This window comes from Apodemus sylvaticus, chromosome 8, assembly GCF_947179515.1.
Source record: "Apodemus sylvaticus chromosome 8, mApoSyl1.1, whole genome shotgun sequence".
Classification (NCBI taxonomy): domain Eukaryota; kingdom Metazoa; phylum Chordata; class Mammalia; order Rodentia; family Muridae; genus Apodemus; species Apodemus sylvaticus.
This window is the reverse complement of record NC_067479.1, coordinates 54,139,957-54,156,662: the sequence shown is the minus strand read 5'-3', so window position 1 is coordinate 54,156,662 and position 16,706 is coordinate 54,139,957. Positions and strand designations below refer to the sequence as shown.

At 42.9% G+C, this 16,706-nt stretch overlaps 1 long non-coding RNA gene across 1 annotated transcript; it reads left to right on the top strand.

The window, feature by feature from the left end:
* The first annotated feature begins 4,595 nt into the window (after positions 1–4,595).
* LOC127691313 (uncharacterized) lies at positions 4,596–15,939 on the top strand. Its single transcript, XR_007979238.1, has 3 exons — positions 4,596–4,820; positions 10,797–10,878; positions 13,282–15,939. It is a non-coding gene; the product is annotated as an uncharacterized LOC127691313 (long non-coding RNA).
* Positions 15,940–16,706: the final 767 nt, after the last annotated feature.

The following is a 16,706-nucleotide window of genomic DNA, read 5'->3' as shown; positions in this document are numbered from 1 at the left end:
CGGAGGCGTGGTCTGCGGGCGGAGCCTTGCGCGGGGCAAGGCCTGGCTTCACGCCAGACCCTCCCCCCACCCTCCACCCTCCCACCCCCACTCCGACTCAGTGGGAATCTGGCCAGGCTTTGTGGAGGGCGCGCCTGGTTGAGCTAGGACTTGTTGCCCCTCCGGGCTGCCTGGATTTTCCGGTTCTGAATTTGCTTCCAACTAGTTCTCCTCCGGGACCCAGTGTTGCAGGTTGATAAGAAAATGGGGTGAATTCTGTCGGTTGGCTACATAGGATAAGTTAACTTCTGATAGCCCCAAATTCTCTTTAATTGTGAGCCCAAAGGCCGTGGAATTTTTATGTGAGAAAAACAAATAAACCCAAAAGTTCTGTTTAATCATTTATTAGTAAGCGACTCAGTAGAGCATAGGAATCTTTGAAGCACTGTGTCCTAGTGTCCTGGCGATCTGACTTATCTCCCACAGACCTCACCCTAAGGTGTTGCCTGGTTGACTAAGCTGGTCTTTTCTTCCTCCCTCAGAGGTCATTCATTGCCTGCCTGGACTAGTCTCAATCCAATGACCAGGAACCCTCTTCACCCATTTGTATTCCTAAAATCCTACACTGGTAAAACAAAATGTACCAAAGGAGCTCATTTGTGATAACAAGCCAAAAAAAAAAAACAACAAAAAAAAAACAAAAAAACATATGTGCCTTAGCCAATCTGTGATTTGTGACAATATACCTAGGACAAGTTCTTATTTTTTCTTCAAAATAAAAAAAATTCTCCTTTTTTGAAGAGGTTTTGCTTCTGACTGACAGAAGATACTGGCCCACACACTCTTACTGGGTTTACAGCTGTGTTGGCAGATGGTCCTTTGGTCAAATGATTGAACCTGTAGCCTTCTCCATGGAATTCTGAATCACAAATCCTTGAAAAACTGCTCTTTTTTTTTTCATTTTTTATTGGATATATATATATATATATATATATATATATATATATATATATATATATATATATATTACATTTCAAATATCCCCTTTCCCAGTCCCCCCCTCCATAGTCACTATCCCATCCTCCCTCCCTTCCCCTACTTCTATGAGGGTTTTCTTCCACCCACCCACCTCCCATGCCTCGATTGCCCTATACTGGGGCATCTAGCAAGTCTTCATAGGACCAAGGACCTCTCCTCTCACTGATGCCTGAGAAGGCAATCCTCTGCTACATATGCAGCTGGAGCCATGGGTCCCTCGATGTGTACTCCTTGGTTGATGGCTTAGTCCCTGGGAGCTCTGGGGTGTCTGGTTGGTTGATACTGTTGTTCTTCCTATGGGGTTGCAAACCCCTTCAGCTCTTTGAGTTCTTTCTCTAACTCCTCCATTGGGGACTCCAGGCTCAGTCCAATGGTTGGCTGTGAGCATCTGCCTTTGTATTTGTAAGGCTCTGTTTGGCTCCCAGGAGACAGCCATATCAGGCTCCTTTCACCAAGCATTTCTTGGCGTCCACGATAGTGTTGGGGTTTAAAACTGCTCTTGAGAATAACCTAGGCTGAGAAAGAATCCAGTCTAGACCTACAGTTTTCTTTAGTATTTTGAGATTCCAGTCAAACTTAAGTAAGCCTGGGAAGACATGTTCCAGTTCCCCATTTTCTTGGTAACTGTCTGCATGGCCTGCAGCAGTTTATTTAAATTCCTTAAACTGGAGTCACTTGCCCACTTATCAGTGCTGCGGTGTTCACTAGCCAACTGGCTTTTGAGAAATGGTACGTATAGCTGGGCACAATGTTGAATACCTTTAATTCCAGCACTTTGAAAGCAGAGGCAGGCAGAGCTCTGTGAGTTTGAGGCCAACCTGGTCTACATAGCAACTTTGAGGCCAGTCAAGGCTACATAGTAAGACCCTGTGTCAAAACGAAACAACAACAAAATGTTTAAAATGGCGATTTCCCAAGAATTATAATGGAAGGCTACAGAATTCTGGAAGCAAAACATATAAGACAAAAGGAAGAGTTACTTGGAATATCTTAATCTTTATTTCTTTTTATTTTAAAATAATTTTGATATGCTTATGACGTTTTTTTGTCTGCATGTGTCATGTATCTGTGTCCAAGGAAGTCAGAAAAATGAGTCAGATCCTCTGGAACTGGAGTTACAAATGGTTAAGAACTGACAAATGGATGGTTGCTGAGACCTGAACCTGGGTCTTCTGGAAGAGCAACAAGTACTTCTAACCACTGAGCCATCTCTCCAGTCCCATATCTCTATTTTTGATTCTGGAATTGAGTAGGACTCCATTCCATGAAAGAGAAGGTGAGGGGGATGGATGGTTTTATGAACAACAACAACAAAAAAAAGTAAGCTGAAGAAAGCAGATACGAGAAACAAAAAGCAGACTGTTGTTTCAGAGTCACATTGGAAGCTGAGACAAGGAAGCAGCCCTGCAGAACCACACGTAGCTCGCTGGTTAATACTACGTCACCCAGTGTCAGGTAAACAACTGCCGATAACAGAGTCAACAGAGTAGATGCCCAAGTTGATCAGTCCTGAAAGAGGTTATTCCTATTACAAATGAGTTTTATTAAGAACCAAATAGTATGGTATATTAAAAACAAAACAAAACAAAACAGACCCTTACAGGGAAGAAAACTTCCTCTTAAAACCTGGAGAGATATTTCCTCAATGGTGAGAGTAAAAAATAGGAGAAGGTTGTGCTGCCGAGAGGGTTGGCGGGGAGCCGACAGAGGAGCCTCTTCTGAGGAGGCTTTTAAGATATTGCAGAGCAAAGAAAATGTCAAACTCTTCTAAGTTTTGGGGATCTGGTGAAAAGTTTTGCATCATGTGATTTAGCTCAACATATCAGACACAACAAAGATCATGGAGGATGTGGGTACTGGTTAGGACCACAATGATGGGGTTGGGGGTGGGAGTGCGGTAGGTGCGGACTCCCCTGGTAGGTATGAGAGCTTCTTAACTCAAGGCTAGGTATGATCTCTTTAGGCTGTGGGAGCTTGCCTTGTAAGTATAACCTCTGTCTTTTTTTAAGGGTTCAAGGGGGAGCGTTCATTAACATGCCAGTTAAAACAAACCTGTTGGAGAAGTTGAGACTGTTGTATCTTCAATCCTAATTTCTCAAGGACAAATTATTTCCATGGTGACAATAAACTTCCCTGGAAATTGACTCCATTTTGATTTGTAGAACTTCTCGCAGGAGCTTACTTTAAAACAAGGTCTTCATACAACTTTTAAAAAGTGATGTTTGTGAATTGGAAAATGGGCATCTGTGTGCCATGATGCATGTGTGGAGGTCAGAGGATAGTTTATAGAAATTAATTCCTTCTTTCTACCATGTAGGATCTAGGATTGAACACCAGGCTTTGTGGTAAGTGCCTCCACCCCCTGAGCCACCTCAGTGTCCTCTAAAGTTTTATTAAAACCTTCTGTGTGTAGTTAGTTATGCCTGTTAACGTGACATGACCTAGAATCAGCTGGGAACTATCTAGATCAGGTTTATCTGTGGAGGATTGACTTACTCATTCATCGATTTGAACGCACCCAGCCTATTGTGGGCGGCACCATTCCCTAGGCTGTTTCCTGACCTGTATGGCAATGAAGAAGAAGCAAGCCGGCGGCTGAGCAGAAACAAGCAGACGGCAGGCATGGATTTGTTTCTCTCTGCTCTTGTCTGTGAATGTCATGTGACTAGAAACTTTACGTTTAACTTTAACTTGATGGATGGTAACCTCGAATTGTAAGCCAAGTAAACCCTATCTTCCCTAAGTCTCTTTTAGTCAGAGTATTTATCACAATAATAGAAGTGAAACTAGAACACATTCATAGTTCCATGTTAGGATGAAATGAGAGGAAAGTCCTTAAAGCTTTTGACAGTAGGTAGAATAAGAGAAGACAGTTCTTTCTGAACAATACCATTTGTTACAACTCTTGGGAAACTGAGGCAAAGGGAGAGTCAGTGAGGGTGACAAACAAGAATTTTACCTCTGCCCTAGGACTTTTATTTTATAAAGACTTGTGAATAAAAGGCCATTATTTTGTGTGGTAGCTGTGAACAACAAGGATGAAAATCAGTTGGCTGACAGACTGGGAATAATCGCTGGGTTTTGCTTCTCTGGTTTGGTCTGGTGTGTCTACAGAGCTGTGTAGTGCATAACAACACAGAAAATAAAGAGGCTGGCTTGAGACCAAACACAGCAAACCAAGTCCTGTGATTTAGAAAGTTGGCTTGTTGACCCTATAAACTAAGGGGCAGCGGAGGAGGAGAAGAGTGCATGACTCAACAGAAAGCTAAAAACTTAGAGCCAAGTTGCCATTAACTACCACATGTAAAGGGCCAGCCCCAGAAGGATTTTGTTTTCCTTTCTCATGTGAATCTGCTTTTAAAATGAGACTCCCTTTACACGTCCCTGGGATCCAAGTTTGCTCTTTCTGGGAAGGAGGCTAATGCGGGGCAAACTACTTTCTAGCATCCTAATTCACTTCTATCTGTTCGATATGCTTGGGCTGTTTAGCTGCTGTAGCTTTTAGAAGTTCTTCCCGTTCCCTGTCCCTCTGTTTTTGCTCAAGACAGCAGTTCCCTCTTCTGAGAGACTTTGAAGTTGAGCAGACCGATTAGGAAGCATCTTTTGCAAACACAGGGCTCTTGCTGAAACAACATCACTGAATATGCCCTTTGAAAAGTGTTCTTGGCACCTGCCCTCATGCCCCAAGTGTGGCTTTAGCTAGGCAGCTTGTGGCTTTGTCTCAGCTTTCAAAGGGAAGTGGCTCTTCTAGGTTACAAGAACTCTTCAGCCTCTACAGAGACTTCAAGACAGCTTTTGTCACGGTAATAGTGGCTGTCCTTTACTGTGCATACATTTTCTTCTAACGAATGCTATGATCGACTTCTTGAATGCTTTTTAAAATTTATATGATAGCAGGTTTTTGTTGTTTGATTGTTTTGTTTATTGTTGTTTAGTCTTTGCAAACAAGGTCTCGCTTTGTATTTTTGGCTACCCTGGAGCTCATAATGTAGCCCAGGCTGACCTCAAACCAATCACAGTTCTGCCTCAGCTTTCAAGTACGGGGATTACAGACATGAACAACCATGCCTAATTAGTATAAGTTGTTTGTTTCGCTTTTTCTTGCCACAAGGTCTCTCTAGGCAGTACTGGCTGTCTGGGAACTCTCTATGTAGACCAGCCTGACCTCAAGCTCACAGAGGTCCGCCTGTTTCTGCCTCCTGAGTATTGTGACTAAAGGCGTGTGCCATCATACCAGGCATATATCTTTGGTTTTCTTTTTTATGACAGTCTTACTATGTAACCCAGACTGGCCTTGAACCTTCCTGCCTTTACCACCATGGTGCCCTCATGCCCAGTTTATAGCAGTTATTTAAACTTAAAGATAGTTCATCACAGGCAATGAAGAGATGACCTAACATTTAAAAGCACTTGTTTCTATTGCAGTGGACCTGAGTAAGTTCAGTTCCCAGCACTCACATCTGCTAGTTCCCAAATACCCGTGACTCTAGCTCTCGGAATGTCAGTGACTCTGACATGTCTTCTGGCACCTGCACTCAAGTGTACATAACTTCCCCCCATTCCCTGCCCCCCACCCCATAATTTAAAAATTGAATAAGCAAAAAATAACATTATTTTCTACAATAAACTCACTAAATAACCCTCTCCCCAAGATTATTACTGAAATTTTTAGAGCAAAAGATAGGATTTTGGCAGCCTCCAAAGGCAAAGCTCTCCTGCCACAGTAGACCAACTGAGGGGAATCATGAAAATCAGAAAGAGGGACGTCTATCAGCGTGGCCACACTGGAGGGAGGGAGGAACAGATATAGAAGTCAGGTGATCCCCATGCTCGTCTTTGGGGATCCTGATATGAACTTTGGGTTTAAATAGAGGAGGGATTAGGGCAAGGGATATGAGGTATATGTAACTGGCTGGCTAAGCTGTGGTCCTGTACAGCACTGCCTCAGCTCCAGCTCTGCAGGGTGATCCAGAGAGGGGCCTGAGAGAGGAGGAGGAGGACCTTAGAGGAGGGCGAGATGGGTTAGGTAGGAGAGTCAAGGAGTAAAGTGAGCCAAAGTAAATGCAACAGACATAAAAACAAAGGCAGCAGTGCAAGCCAGATTTTCATTTTTAATCCTTCCTTTTTTTTTCCTTTCTAATTTTTTTGTTTTAAATTTTTTTATATCATGGTCTAAAGTATCCCAGACTGGCCTTAAACGTGCACTTTAACAAGGGTGAGTTTGACCTTCCTGAACCTCTTGCATCTACCTCTGGGATTAGAGGTGTGCACCACTGTACCAGCTGTATGCTATGATGGGACTCAAATCCAGGATTTAGTGTGTGCTAGGTATGATGGTTATTTTGATTGTCAATTGAACGACACCTGAAACTAACTAACACCCCCTCAATGGCTGGGCACACTTGGGAGGAACTTTTGCTTAATTAAATCATTTGCAGGGAGAGGATCTACTTCTAATCTTGATCTTTGAGGTAGGAAGACACACTTCTAATCTGAGCCGTACCTTCTGCTAGCAGCCTATATAAAGAACGTCAAAGGAAGTTTGCTGCTCTTTGCCTGCTTGCTCTGGCCCTTGATAGCAGTAGAGTCTTCTTCTTTGGGATTCAGCTTATACTGAAGACCAATTGAAACATCCAGGCCCCTGGACTAAATAATGAAGGAATTCTTGGACCTTTCTGCTCACAGGCAACCACTGTTGGATTAGCTGGACCAAAGCTTACAAAGTAGTCTCTCTCTATATATCCTCTTTATATAAATCTATATCTATATCTATATCTATATCTATATCTATATATGAGAGAGACAGAGAAAGAGAGAGAGAGAGAGAGAGAGAGAGAGAGAGAGAGATTCATTCTATAAGTTAGTTCTATTACTCTAGAGATCACTGGCTAATACACTGGGCAAACATTCTACCAACTGGGATAGTATTTCCCAGTCCTCCTGACTTTGGTTCTATTTTATGGAATGAAAAACTTCCCTCCCCTCTCCCGTTTTAATGCTTAGGCAGCTTCTAAGTGCTATTTTCAGAATTTTGGCTTGCAGTCACTATACAGTGGTTGGTGTTGTTGACATGACAGGATCTAGACTCACCTGGCAGATGAGCCCCTGGGCTGGCGTGTGGGAGATTGCCCTGATTACAATAATTGGCATGGGAAGACTCACCTTAACTGTGGGTTGTACCATTTCTGGGTAGGAGATACTAGACTGTATAAAATGGAGGAATCCATCTGAGAATATCCATCTCTCTCTGCTTCTTGACTTCAGCTCCAGTACAGCTCCCTCAAGCTCCACACACTAATTGGCCCACCTTGATGGACTGTAACCTGGAACTGTGAACAAAGAAAACCCTTCCCCCATAACTCACATTGGTCAGGGAACCCTTCTCCCATAACTCATGTTGATCAGGGTATTTTACCTCAGCAACAGGGAAAGAAAAATACTAAGATAGTCCTAAACCCTTTTCTGAAGTGTCTTAATAATAAATGCAGATCTCTCTGTATTGAAATGATTATGGAATTTGGGTTTTTTATCTTGTTTTGTTTGATATGAAAAAATGAGAACTCCTCCATATTGAATACTTTAGGCTTTAGCTGTCATCTTATGGTTTTCCCTCATCCAAAATGAGGAAAACTTCATTGGATAAAGGTCTACTGTGTCCATGTTTCAAATATATTTCTTTACCATTAAAAGAAAAGGAGAAAAGGAAAATGAAAAAAGTGATAGAAGAAAACAAGAGAAAACATAAAGAAAATCAAAAGAATAAGGAGGCAAGGCCAGTTATGGTGATGCACGATTCCAAGCCCTTGGAACATAGGGGTAGGAGGATCCGAAGTTCAAAGCCAGCCTCTGGTACAAAACAAGTTTAAAGCCAAGTGAGACTCTGTCTCAAGAAACAACAGCAACAAATTTGGAAATGTGGGATATCACAAAAGAAGGCAGTGGTCCAAGGAACAGCGCCCATTCAAAAGACAGAGGTCTTCCCGACTATCTTGTTCAAATGTCGGCATACTTTGTATTTTCACTGGTTGGCTATCTTTGTATGCACAGGGGATTGACTCCTGGTCTCTCTCCAGCTGGACACAAGTCCCTGAATGGTCAAATCTCTTAAATAAGCTGCTATAGTATTTGCATATAACCTCTGCACATCATGTGCACACAACTATGCAGCAAGCTTAGCCATCTCTAGATTATCTACAATGTCTAATAGGTGTCAGTGGTGTGTGATGGGTACTGGCAATGCCATATTGTTAAGGAATCGTACAAAAAGAAAAAGTGTGTGGACCATCAGTAGAGATGCAGCTTTAGAAAACATTTTCAATGCACCGTTGATTGACTCTACAGATAAGGGCACAGAGGGCTCATTGTTCTATATAAATCACCTGTTGATGGCATGATATCAGCCTCTAGACTATGTGACAATAGTCCAGGAAGTCGTCTTAAAAAAGAAAGAGTTTCAGTTGAAGTAATGGGAAGGGTTTGGATGAAGACAAGGAAAGAAGAAATCAGCACTTTGAGTAAAGGACAACACTGAGACCAAGAGAAAGGACGGAACCGGGGAGACAATACTCTCAGCAGGCAGAAGTATCTGCTGAGTGCTTATAGGAAATATGGCTGCAGGGGCAGCATAATGTGTGTTAGGTTTCCACGACTGTAACAAAATCCCTGAGATGATCGTCTTATGGAATAGAAAAGATTATTTTGGACATTTCAGTCCACAGGTGGCCCTGTGGCGTTGGGGCCTGTGGCAAGGCAGCCTATCATAACAGGAGCACTGGGTTGAGAAAAGTGCTGGAAGCCAAGGGTGATAGGACGCAGTCACCCAGGATCCCATCCCATAATTTCTGACTTAAAGCCTCTCACTAGCCCTGCCTCTTAAGGCTCACCCTACTTCTCAGACTACACTTTTCTAAGTAGAATGTAAGTGCTATATGTTGTTTCCTGAAAATATTTTCCATGATCTAGCTGCTATATAACTCAAAATTAATGTCTAGACCAGAGCCTCTTTCAGAGTGACTCAATATAGTCTATCCGTGGTTTGATATGACACAGCTCTATTTTTATACATTTTGTGTGTATATTTTGCATAGTCCAACTAATGGCGCATAGAGTACATATATAATTTAAATCTAAATCAAAATAGAAAAATGGTCTAAGCAGAAGACTAAAATTACAGCGGCAACAAACAACAAAATAAAAATGGCTGGCTTGGGAAGCAGAGATTTCTGGAAACCAAAAGTTGAAGTCTCATGTTCTCAGACTCAATAGCCAGAGGACTTTGCTTTGTGTTCAAACAATGTTCCAGCTAATAGAATCAAACTGCTGGAAAACAACTCTGAGAGGCCTCTCAAACTTCATTTGCTGCCCAGTCCAAAAACATTTATACTGTAAGGCAATACAAAGGTCATGCGTTTTTTAAGGGAGACTTCTTTTTTTTTTAAAGCTACAGGAAAATTTCTTTGATGTTATCACCTAACAAAATTTCAAAACTCAAAGGAAGAACTGAACTACTTTGGTTTTCTGAAGACCTGTAGACAGTGACAGGTTTGCATGAACCTAAGAGCTTTCCAGCAGGGGATCCACACAGCACATTGTTTTGGTAATAGTTCCTGGCTAAGGTGGTGGTTTAAATGAGATATTCCCAACAATGGAGGTGACACTGTTTGGGTAGGTTTAGGAGGTGTGGCCTTGTGGGAGAAAGTATGTGACTGTGGGTGACGGGCTTTGGGGAATTTAAAGAATTTAAATTTAAATAATTTGAAAAACCATTTCTGGTTCACTCTCAGGCTGGTGGTTCAAGATGTGAGCCCGCAGCCTCCTGCAGCCATGCCCTCACCCTGCCACTGTGGAGTCTAACCTTTTGGAGCCATAAGTCCAAATAAATACTTTCTTCTATAAACTGCCTTGCTCACGATGTTTTATCACAGCAACAGAGAAGCGAAACAACAGGTCAGGAACACACACACAGAGCAGTGTAATAAGTGGGATAAAAATAGCAAGAGAAGTGGAAAGGAGCTGGAAGAAGCGGGGAAGGGAAAACTGTAAGCAGAATATATTGTATAAAAATCTATTTTCAATAATTTAAAAAAACAGTAAGAGCTTTATTCCATTCTTAGTTCTCATAGCTACAGGATGGTAAGATAACCTAGGCTCAGACACTCTGGAGGCTCGTTCCGGTAACTCTGAGAACACTTCCGAGATCAGCATAGATGTCTGTGTCTAAACGGTCCCTCATATTTCCAGTCACTAGCTGCTTCGATGCCAATCCTTAGAATCATTTCCTGTGATACTGAAGTTCTTTTCAGAAAACTCTTGTGTTGTATCCTTCAGATGATTTGTCTATTGTTTTGCTGTCTCGGATTCTAAGCTTTTTGTATCAAGGTCTTTGACTCATACTGTGTTGGTTTTTGTTTTTGCTTTTGTTGTTTTGTATAGGGAGAATGATGAAGATCTAGTTTTATTCTACATACAGAGATCCAGTTGTGTGAGGACCATTTGTCATAAAGGCGGCCTTGCCACTAATGTACACCTCATAGCTTTTGTGAGAAGTGAGAAGGTTAAAACTAAAGGTTCGTTTCTGGAGCCTCGATCACGTTCTGTCCGGCTCCGTGTTGGGTCTTCATGACAGCAGCAGGCTGCTTTTGTCACTGCTGCTCTGTTATACAGTGTGAAGTCAAGGGTTGTGACACCACCAACATTGTTCTTCCTATTAAGGCTTGTTTTAACAACTTGTGACCTTCAGCGCTTGCATATGAATTTTAGGATCTTTTTTTTTTTTCTAGCTCTTTGAAGAATGCTGTAAGGATTTTCCTGGGCTTTGTGCTGAGTTTGTCAATGGTGTTCAGTAATGTGGCCATCCTCACAGTAAGTGCTGCCTATCCATGAGCATGGGATGTCTTTCCATTTCCTGAAGATTGTTCCAGTACTTTCTTCAGTGTCATAAAGCTTATATTATAGAGGTCTTCCACCTCCTGGTTAAATGTAATTTTAGATACCTCTCTCTCTCTCTCCCCTTCCACCCCCCCATGTGTATGCACGTATGATCATGTGCATTCAGGTGCATGTATGTGCGTTTGCCTGTGGAGGTCAGAGGGCATCTTCAGGTGGTTTTCCTTAGGTGCTATCTCTAACTTAAACTTTTCAAATCCTTCTTTAAAAATGGGTCTTAAATGCTTTAACCTCCCTTCCAGCCTATCACCCACCAGAGGTAGTGGGAAAGATAGGTTATTAGGATACAGAGAAAGTACTTTGGAGAAAATCCCATCTGCATTGTCAGGAAATCAGCAGACCAGTACACAGGATGTGGCAGCGGCAGCAGCAGTGGCAGCAGCAGCGGCAGCGGCAGCTCCATCTACTGCACCGATATACCAGCTGTCCAGTTCAGTAGAGTCCGGATAGCAAACATGAATCAGTAGAGGTGGAACAGCCTAGCAGAGACAGCCAGGCCTCAGCCAAATCAGCCCGAGGCAGCGGGAGTGTCTCTGCTGAGAGAGGCACAGCCCAGAACTTCTCCTGGAGCTCCTGGTCTCTTCAGCTTGTGCATCCTTTTTCAGTTTATCCAATTTTTTTTTTTTTTGCCAGTAAACGTTAAAAAATCATTTGCTCATTTTTGTTAATACCTCTGACTTCACTAATTGAAGAGTCCCTTGCTTTTTTGATATTTCTTACACTTTTTCTTTCCTTTTAACATTATTTTCATTAGCTAGTATCTCATATATCTGAATGTAATCTTAAATTTCTAATCCTCCTGCTTCTGTCTCCCAAGCGTTAGGATTATAGGAATGCACCATCAAATCCAGTTTTATGAGGTGCCGTGTAGGGCTTTGGGCATGCTGGGCATGCGCTCTGTGAAGATACATCCCCAGCCCCATAGTCTATTTCTAAACATTTAAAAAATTCAATGAAACATGTTTGATTACATTTGTCTTCCAGTGTATGTGTGTGTGTGTGTACATGTGCGTATGTGTATATGTGGGTATGTGTGTCCTACCGCACACACGTGGCAGTCAGATGCCAGTTTGTGGGGAGTTAATTCTCTTTTTCCATCCAACTCAGGTCTCCAGTCTGAGCAGCCAGACCGTTTACCTGCTGAGACTTGTTGCTGACCTAATGTAATCTTTACATTATCACTGTTACAGGGTCATAATGGCGTTCTTCGTCTCCTCCTCACTGCCCTGCTCCCCCTGCGTTCTGCACCCCTCCTACCGTCCCTTTCCCAGCAGCTGCCTTTCTGCTTTTATGACATTGTTCCTCTCCTTCCCTTAATATCTCTTCATCTCTCATCATCCCTTGTCTAGTTTTATGACTACCATATACATATATATTATGTATGCCATACACATATATATTTAGATATATAGATACACACAGATTTAATTCTGGCTTCTCCCTATGAGAGAGAACACGGAGTATTCTCTCTTTAGTGAAGTGACGTTTGCAAGACAAACCAGGAGTTATAATTGAAGCTGCTCCAGGAGGAATGAAAGGAAGGAGACAAGAACCCCAAAACACTTTGGGGTTTGTGCCAGGGAACAAACAATACCTTAAGCAAGAATGTCGGAACTGAATGCAGTGGTGCCTGCCTGTAGCCTGTTATCCCAGCATGCAGTTAGGCTGAGGCAGGGAGCCGGCCATGAGTTCCAGGCTAGCCTGGGCTACAGTGCGAGACTCAGTCTCAAGAAAAAATACAAACCAAACCAAACCAAACCAAAATCCCCAGCTAGATGAACAAACAAACAAACACCCAGAGAGTATGTTCATTATTACAGATTGCTTCCTGCAGCACACTTGGATACAGGGGTGTTGTTTCATTTCTAATTATGCATATGCCCTGCCCAGTCTATCTCAAGGACAAAAGAATATGAAAAATGCAAATGAGCCCTCCAAAACTGCATGGAATTTTACCTTGAATCTATAATAATGAGTGTTTTTGTACTTTGAGTCATTAAACAGTGACAAAGACTCACATCCAACCAAAAAGCAGCGGGCACTGTGAGTCAACAGACATCCAATGAACCTGCTTCCCGAGAGCCTTCCACCTAGCTTCCCTCTGGCTTGTTTTAAGAAAAGGGGAGGTTTCGTTTATTAAAATTCCAAGGAGCCAATAGAAAAATATTTATATAAAAACCCCTTTAAGTAAAAAAAAAAAAAAAGTCCTTAAAGGGTGTTCCAAGCAGATAAAATAAATGCAGAATGAGGATGGACTTTTTGAAGGTGAGAGGAAACTCATGCCTATTAAATGTCCTAAATGCAGATGTTTTCCCTCAGGATAACCATGGTTTGAGTGATCGCACTGCATAAAAGGCCTATGAGCTTCATCTGAAAGAAAGAAAGTGACCGAAATCAGCAACAACTTGGTGGCCTGCATTTGCTTTGAGAGGCTACTCGGAGGAAAAGAGATAACGGGGAAATCCGAAGCTGGCTTGGCAGTTCAGATCTGAAAGCCGGGCTCTGGGCCGCTAGTCCAAGAGGATTGCTGCCTGTGAGTGGAATAGTGGCAGTCACAAAGGAAGCTGTTTACCAAGGGAGGCTGCCAAGGAGGACATGCCAAGCACCATCTTCCCCCATCTGAGGTCAGGACTAATTTTTTCAAGTCACAGGAAGATTGCAGCTGGGTATAGTGGTGAACAGAGCAACTTCTAGGCCAGCCTCCGCTTCGCTGTATGAGACCTGCCTTTCAAAGCAAAACAGAGGACTGGGGAGACGGCTCAGTGATGAAGCTCTTCCAGAGGACTTGAGTTCATTTCCTAGCACCCACATGAGGGGGCTCATAATCCTCGGTAATTCCAGCTCCAGGCAGATCCTATGCCTCTGACATAGAGCCTCAAATAGAGACATGATTTATGCATGATTAAAAAAATAAAAATTTAAACCAAAACCAAACAAAAGATGAAAGGAACAGACACAGTAAGACATTGCCTGAAAAAGATAAAATTGCATAGAAGCCACCCTCAAACTCACTGTGAATGAAACAAGAGTGCTGTTAATGAAGCAACACACATTCAGGACATTTCCCAACATGCCTTAGTCTCAGTTAAAGCCACATCCGTTTCTAAACGGGAGGCAGTACCCCACAGTGACTCTGCACTAACCTCAGGGAGAAGGGGGTTCTGCTTTACTCTTTCGGGGCTACTGTGGACCACACTGTTGATGGAACACGCTGCAGCATCTCCAGGGTTTTCCTGGTGCACCTCAACTAGGTTTCCTTCTTTTTAAAACTTTGTATATTTCGATGCCCTGGTTTGGGATGTCACTCTGATGACAGAGTACTTGTCTAGCAGGCATGAAGTCCTGCATCCCCAGAACAGAGGTGGTAATACATATATTGCTAGTATTCTGTCTAAGCTCCACCCTACACTTAACTGGCAACTGCCAGGTATGCCCAGCCCCATAGACCTGGCCCACTATAAAAGGGGCTACTTGCCCCTCCTCACTCACTCTCACCTCTCTGCCCCTCTTGGGCTCTCCCCTCCCCCCTCTATCCACGTGGTCATGGCCAGCCTCCACTTCCCTATTCTCTCTCTCTCTCTCTCTCTCTCTCTCTCTCTCTCTCTCTCTCTGCCTCTCTAACTCCCTTCCTCTGCCCTGAATAAACTCTATTCTATACCATGTCTGTGTGCGTGTGGTCCTCAGGGGGAAGAGGTACCTGGGCATGGGCCCGCTTAACCCCTCTCTCTCTTTTTATGCCCACTTGGTTAAACAAACCCAGAAGGATCAAAAGTCACAAGTGTCCTCAGTTACATAGGCATCTCTTTCTATCTACATTTTTGCAAAGAGATAGATAATACTCTGGAGGCATAGTAAAACCCTGCGTGGTAGCCATTAGCAAAGAAGAACATGATTCTCATTCTGAGAGATTAGAGTTAGCTCTATGAAGGACAGGGGAAGGACCAAAAAAATCAAACATGCATACTGCAGACACTGAAGATTTTGTTCTGTTTTGGTTTCTGTGTGTCTCCCTGTGTAGCCCCAGAGGGTCCGGAACTCACCGTATCGAAAAGGTTGGTCATGAACTAGTATCCATCCTTCTGCTTCTGCCCTCACAAGTTTTATATAAGTCAGGCATATCACGATAGGGATGAGAAAAGTCTCCTTTAAAAGAAACAAAATTGTGTGCGCATGTGGGCATGCACATGGGTGTGGAGTCAAAGGACAATTTATAGGAGTTGGTTTTCTCTTTTCCACCGTATGGCCCTGAGGATTGAACTCAGATCTGGTTTGCTGGTGGATGCTCTTATCTGCTAAGCAATCCCATCCATCAGTCCTATAAGGCCCCCTTTTAAATGCCAAATAAGTGGGTAGTTGCATGCAATTGTGCAAAGGTCCAGATATTCATGGAAGACAGTGGGCCGAGGGGTGGACACAGGGTAAGAGGTGGGAGAAAGGGTGTACACATGGCATTAGGGCCAAATAGCTTCTCCAGGCAAGGACTTAAGTTAATAAACCCTGTTATATGGTAGAAAACATCCCAAAACAAATAAGAGGCACCCAGCTGGCCGAAGATAAAATATTCAGAAAATATTTTTACAGAGTTCAATATTTTAGAAGCCCCACTATCTTGATCAAGCGATATCTTCAAACATCCAAGGAGAGAGGCCAAGACAAACACACCCAAAAGTCGCTAAATAAGGAGTAAAGCAAGCCACTGAAGAACCACAGCCAACCTGCATTTAACCCGGTGCCAACACAGTTGAGGCAGACAGTTCCTCAATGCTGCTGCTCTTCTGAGGGAACATTCCTCAGTCAGCAGGCCCAGGGCAGGAGGGAGCTGCGGAAACCTAGCAGACACAGAGACAACCTAAACTGGGCTTGAGCTTCATGTATCCTGTGCTTTTTTTTTTTTTTTCAGCTGCTATTTTAAAAACTAAACATTACATTTGTGGTGGAATTCTTTCCAGGTTCAAGAAAAGAAAACAATATGGTTAAGAAAAGAGAAGAGTTTAGGTGGAGTTACTGCCTTGCAAATGTAGACTCTTTTCTTCCTTGTTTGAAAAACAAAGGGGGGATGGGGTGGGGGGTGGGGGTGGGGGAGGTGGTCAAAGAGCAGGGGAAGGCCTTTGTCTGTCTAGTGCCCTGAGCTGGGCCCACAGTGAGCCAGACAAACAGACCTTATCTCACAGAAGCCTGGCGAGCCGAGAGATGGCTGCCTTGCTGCACAATCATTTGGACATTTTATTTTCCATTAATTGGTGTCTAAGAGGCAATTTTGCTTACTCTTAAACTTTATTAAAACTAGGCTATTTTCATAGTCTTAATTAGAAAAAGAAAGGAGTTTTAATTAGACTCTTTAAATGCTTTAGTCTGTTTTATGTGACTGTAACAGAATACTTGAAGTCAAGTCAGTAATTTATAAAGACAAGAAATAAGGTAGGCAGGGTGGCCCTGGCCATCCTGGGTGACATGAGACTCTGTCTTTTTTTTTTTTTTTAATTAACTCATCTATTATATATACAGGGTTTTGCCTTCATGCCAGAATCGGGCATCAGATCCCAGTATGGATGGTTATGAGCCAACATGTGGATATTGGAACTTGAACTTAGGACCTCTGGAAGAGCAGCCAGTGCTCTTAACCTGTGAGCCATCTCTCCAGCTTGTGACCTTGTCTTTAAAAAGAAAGAAAATGAGTGTATTGGCTTATGGTTCTGTGGGTTGTGGGATGACACTTTGTGGGTTTTGTGCTGTGTCTCAGTGTG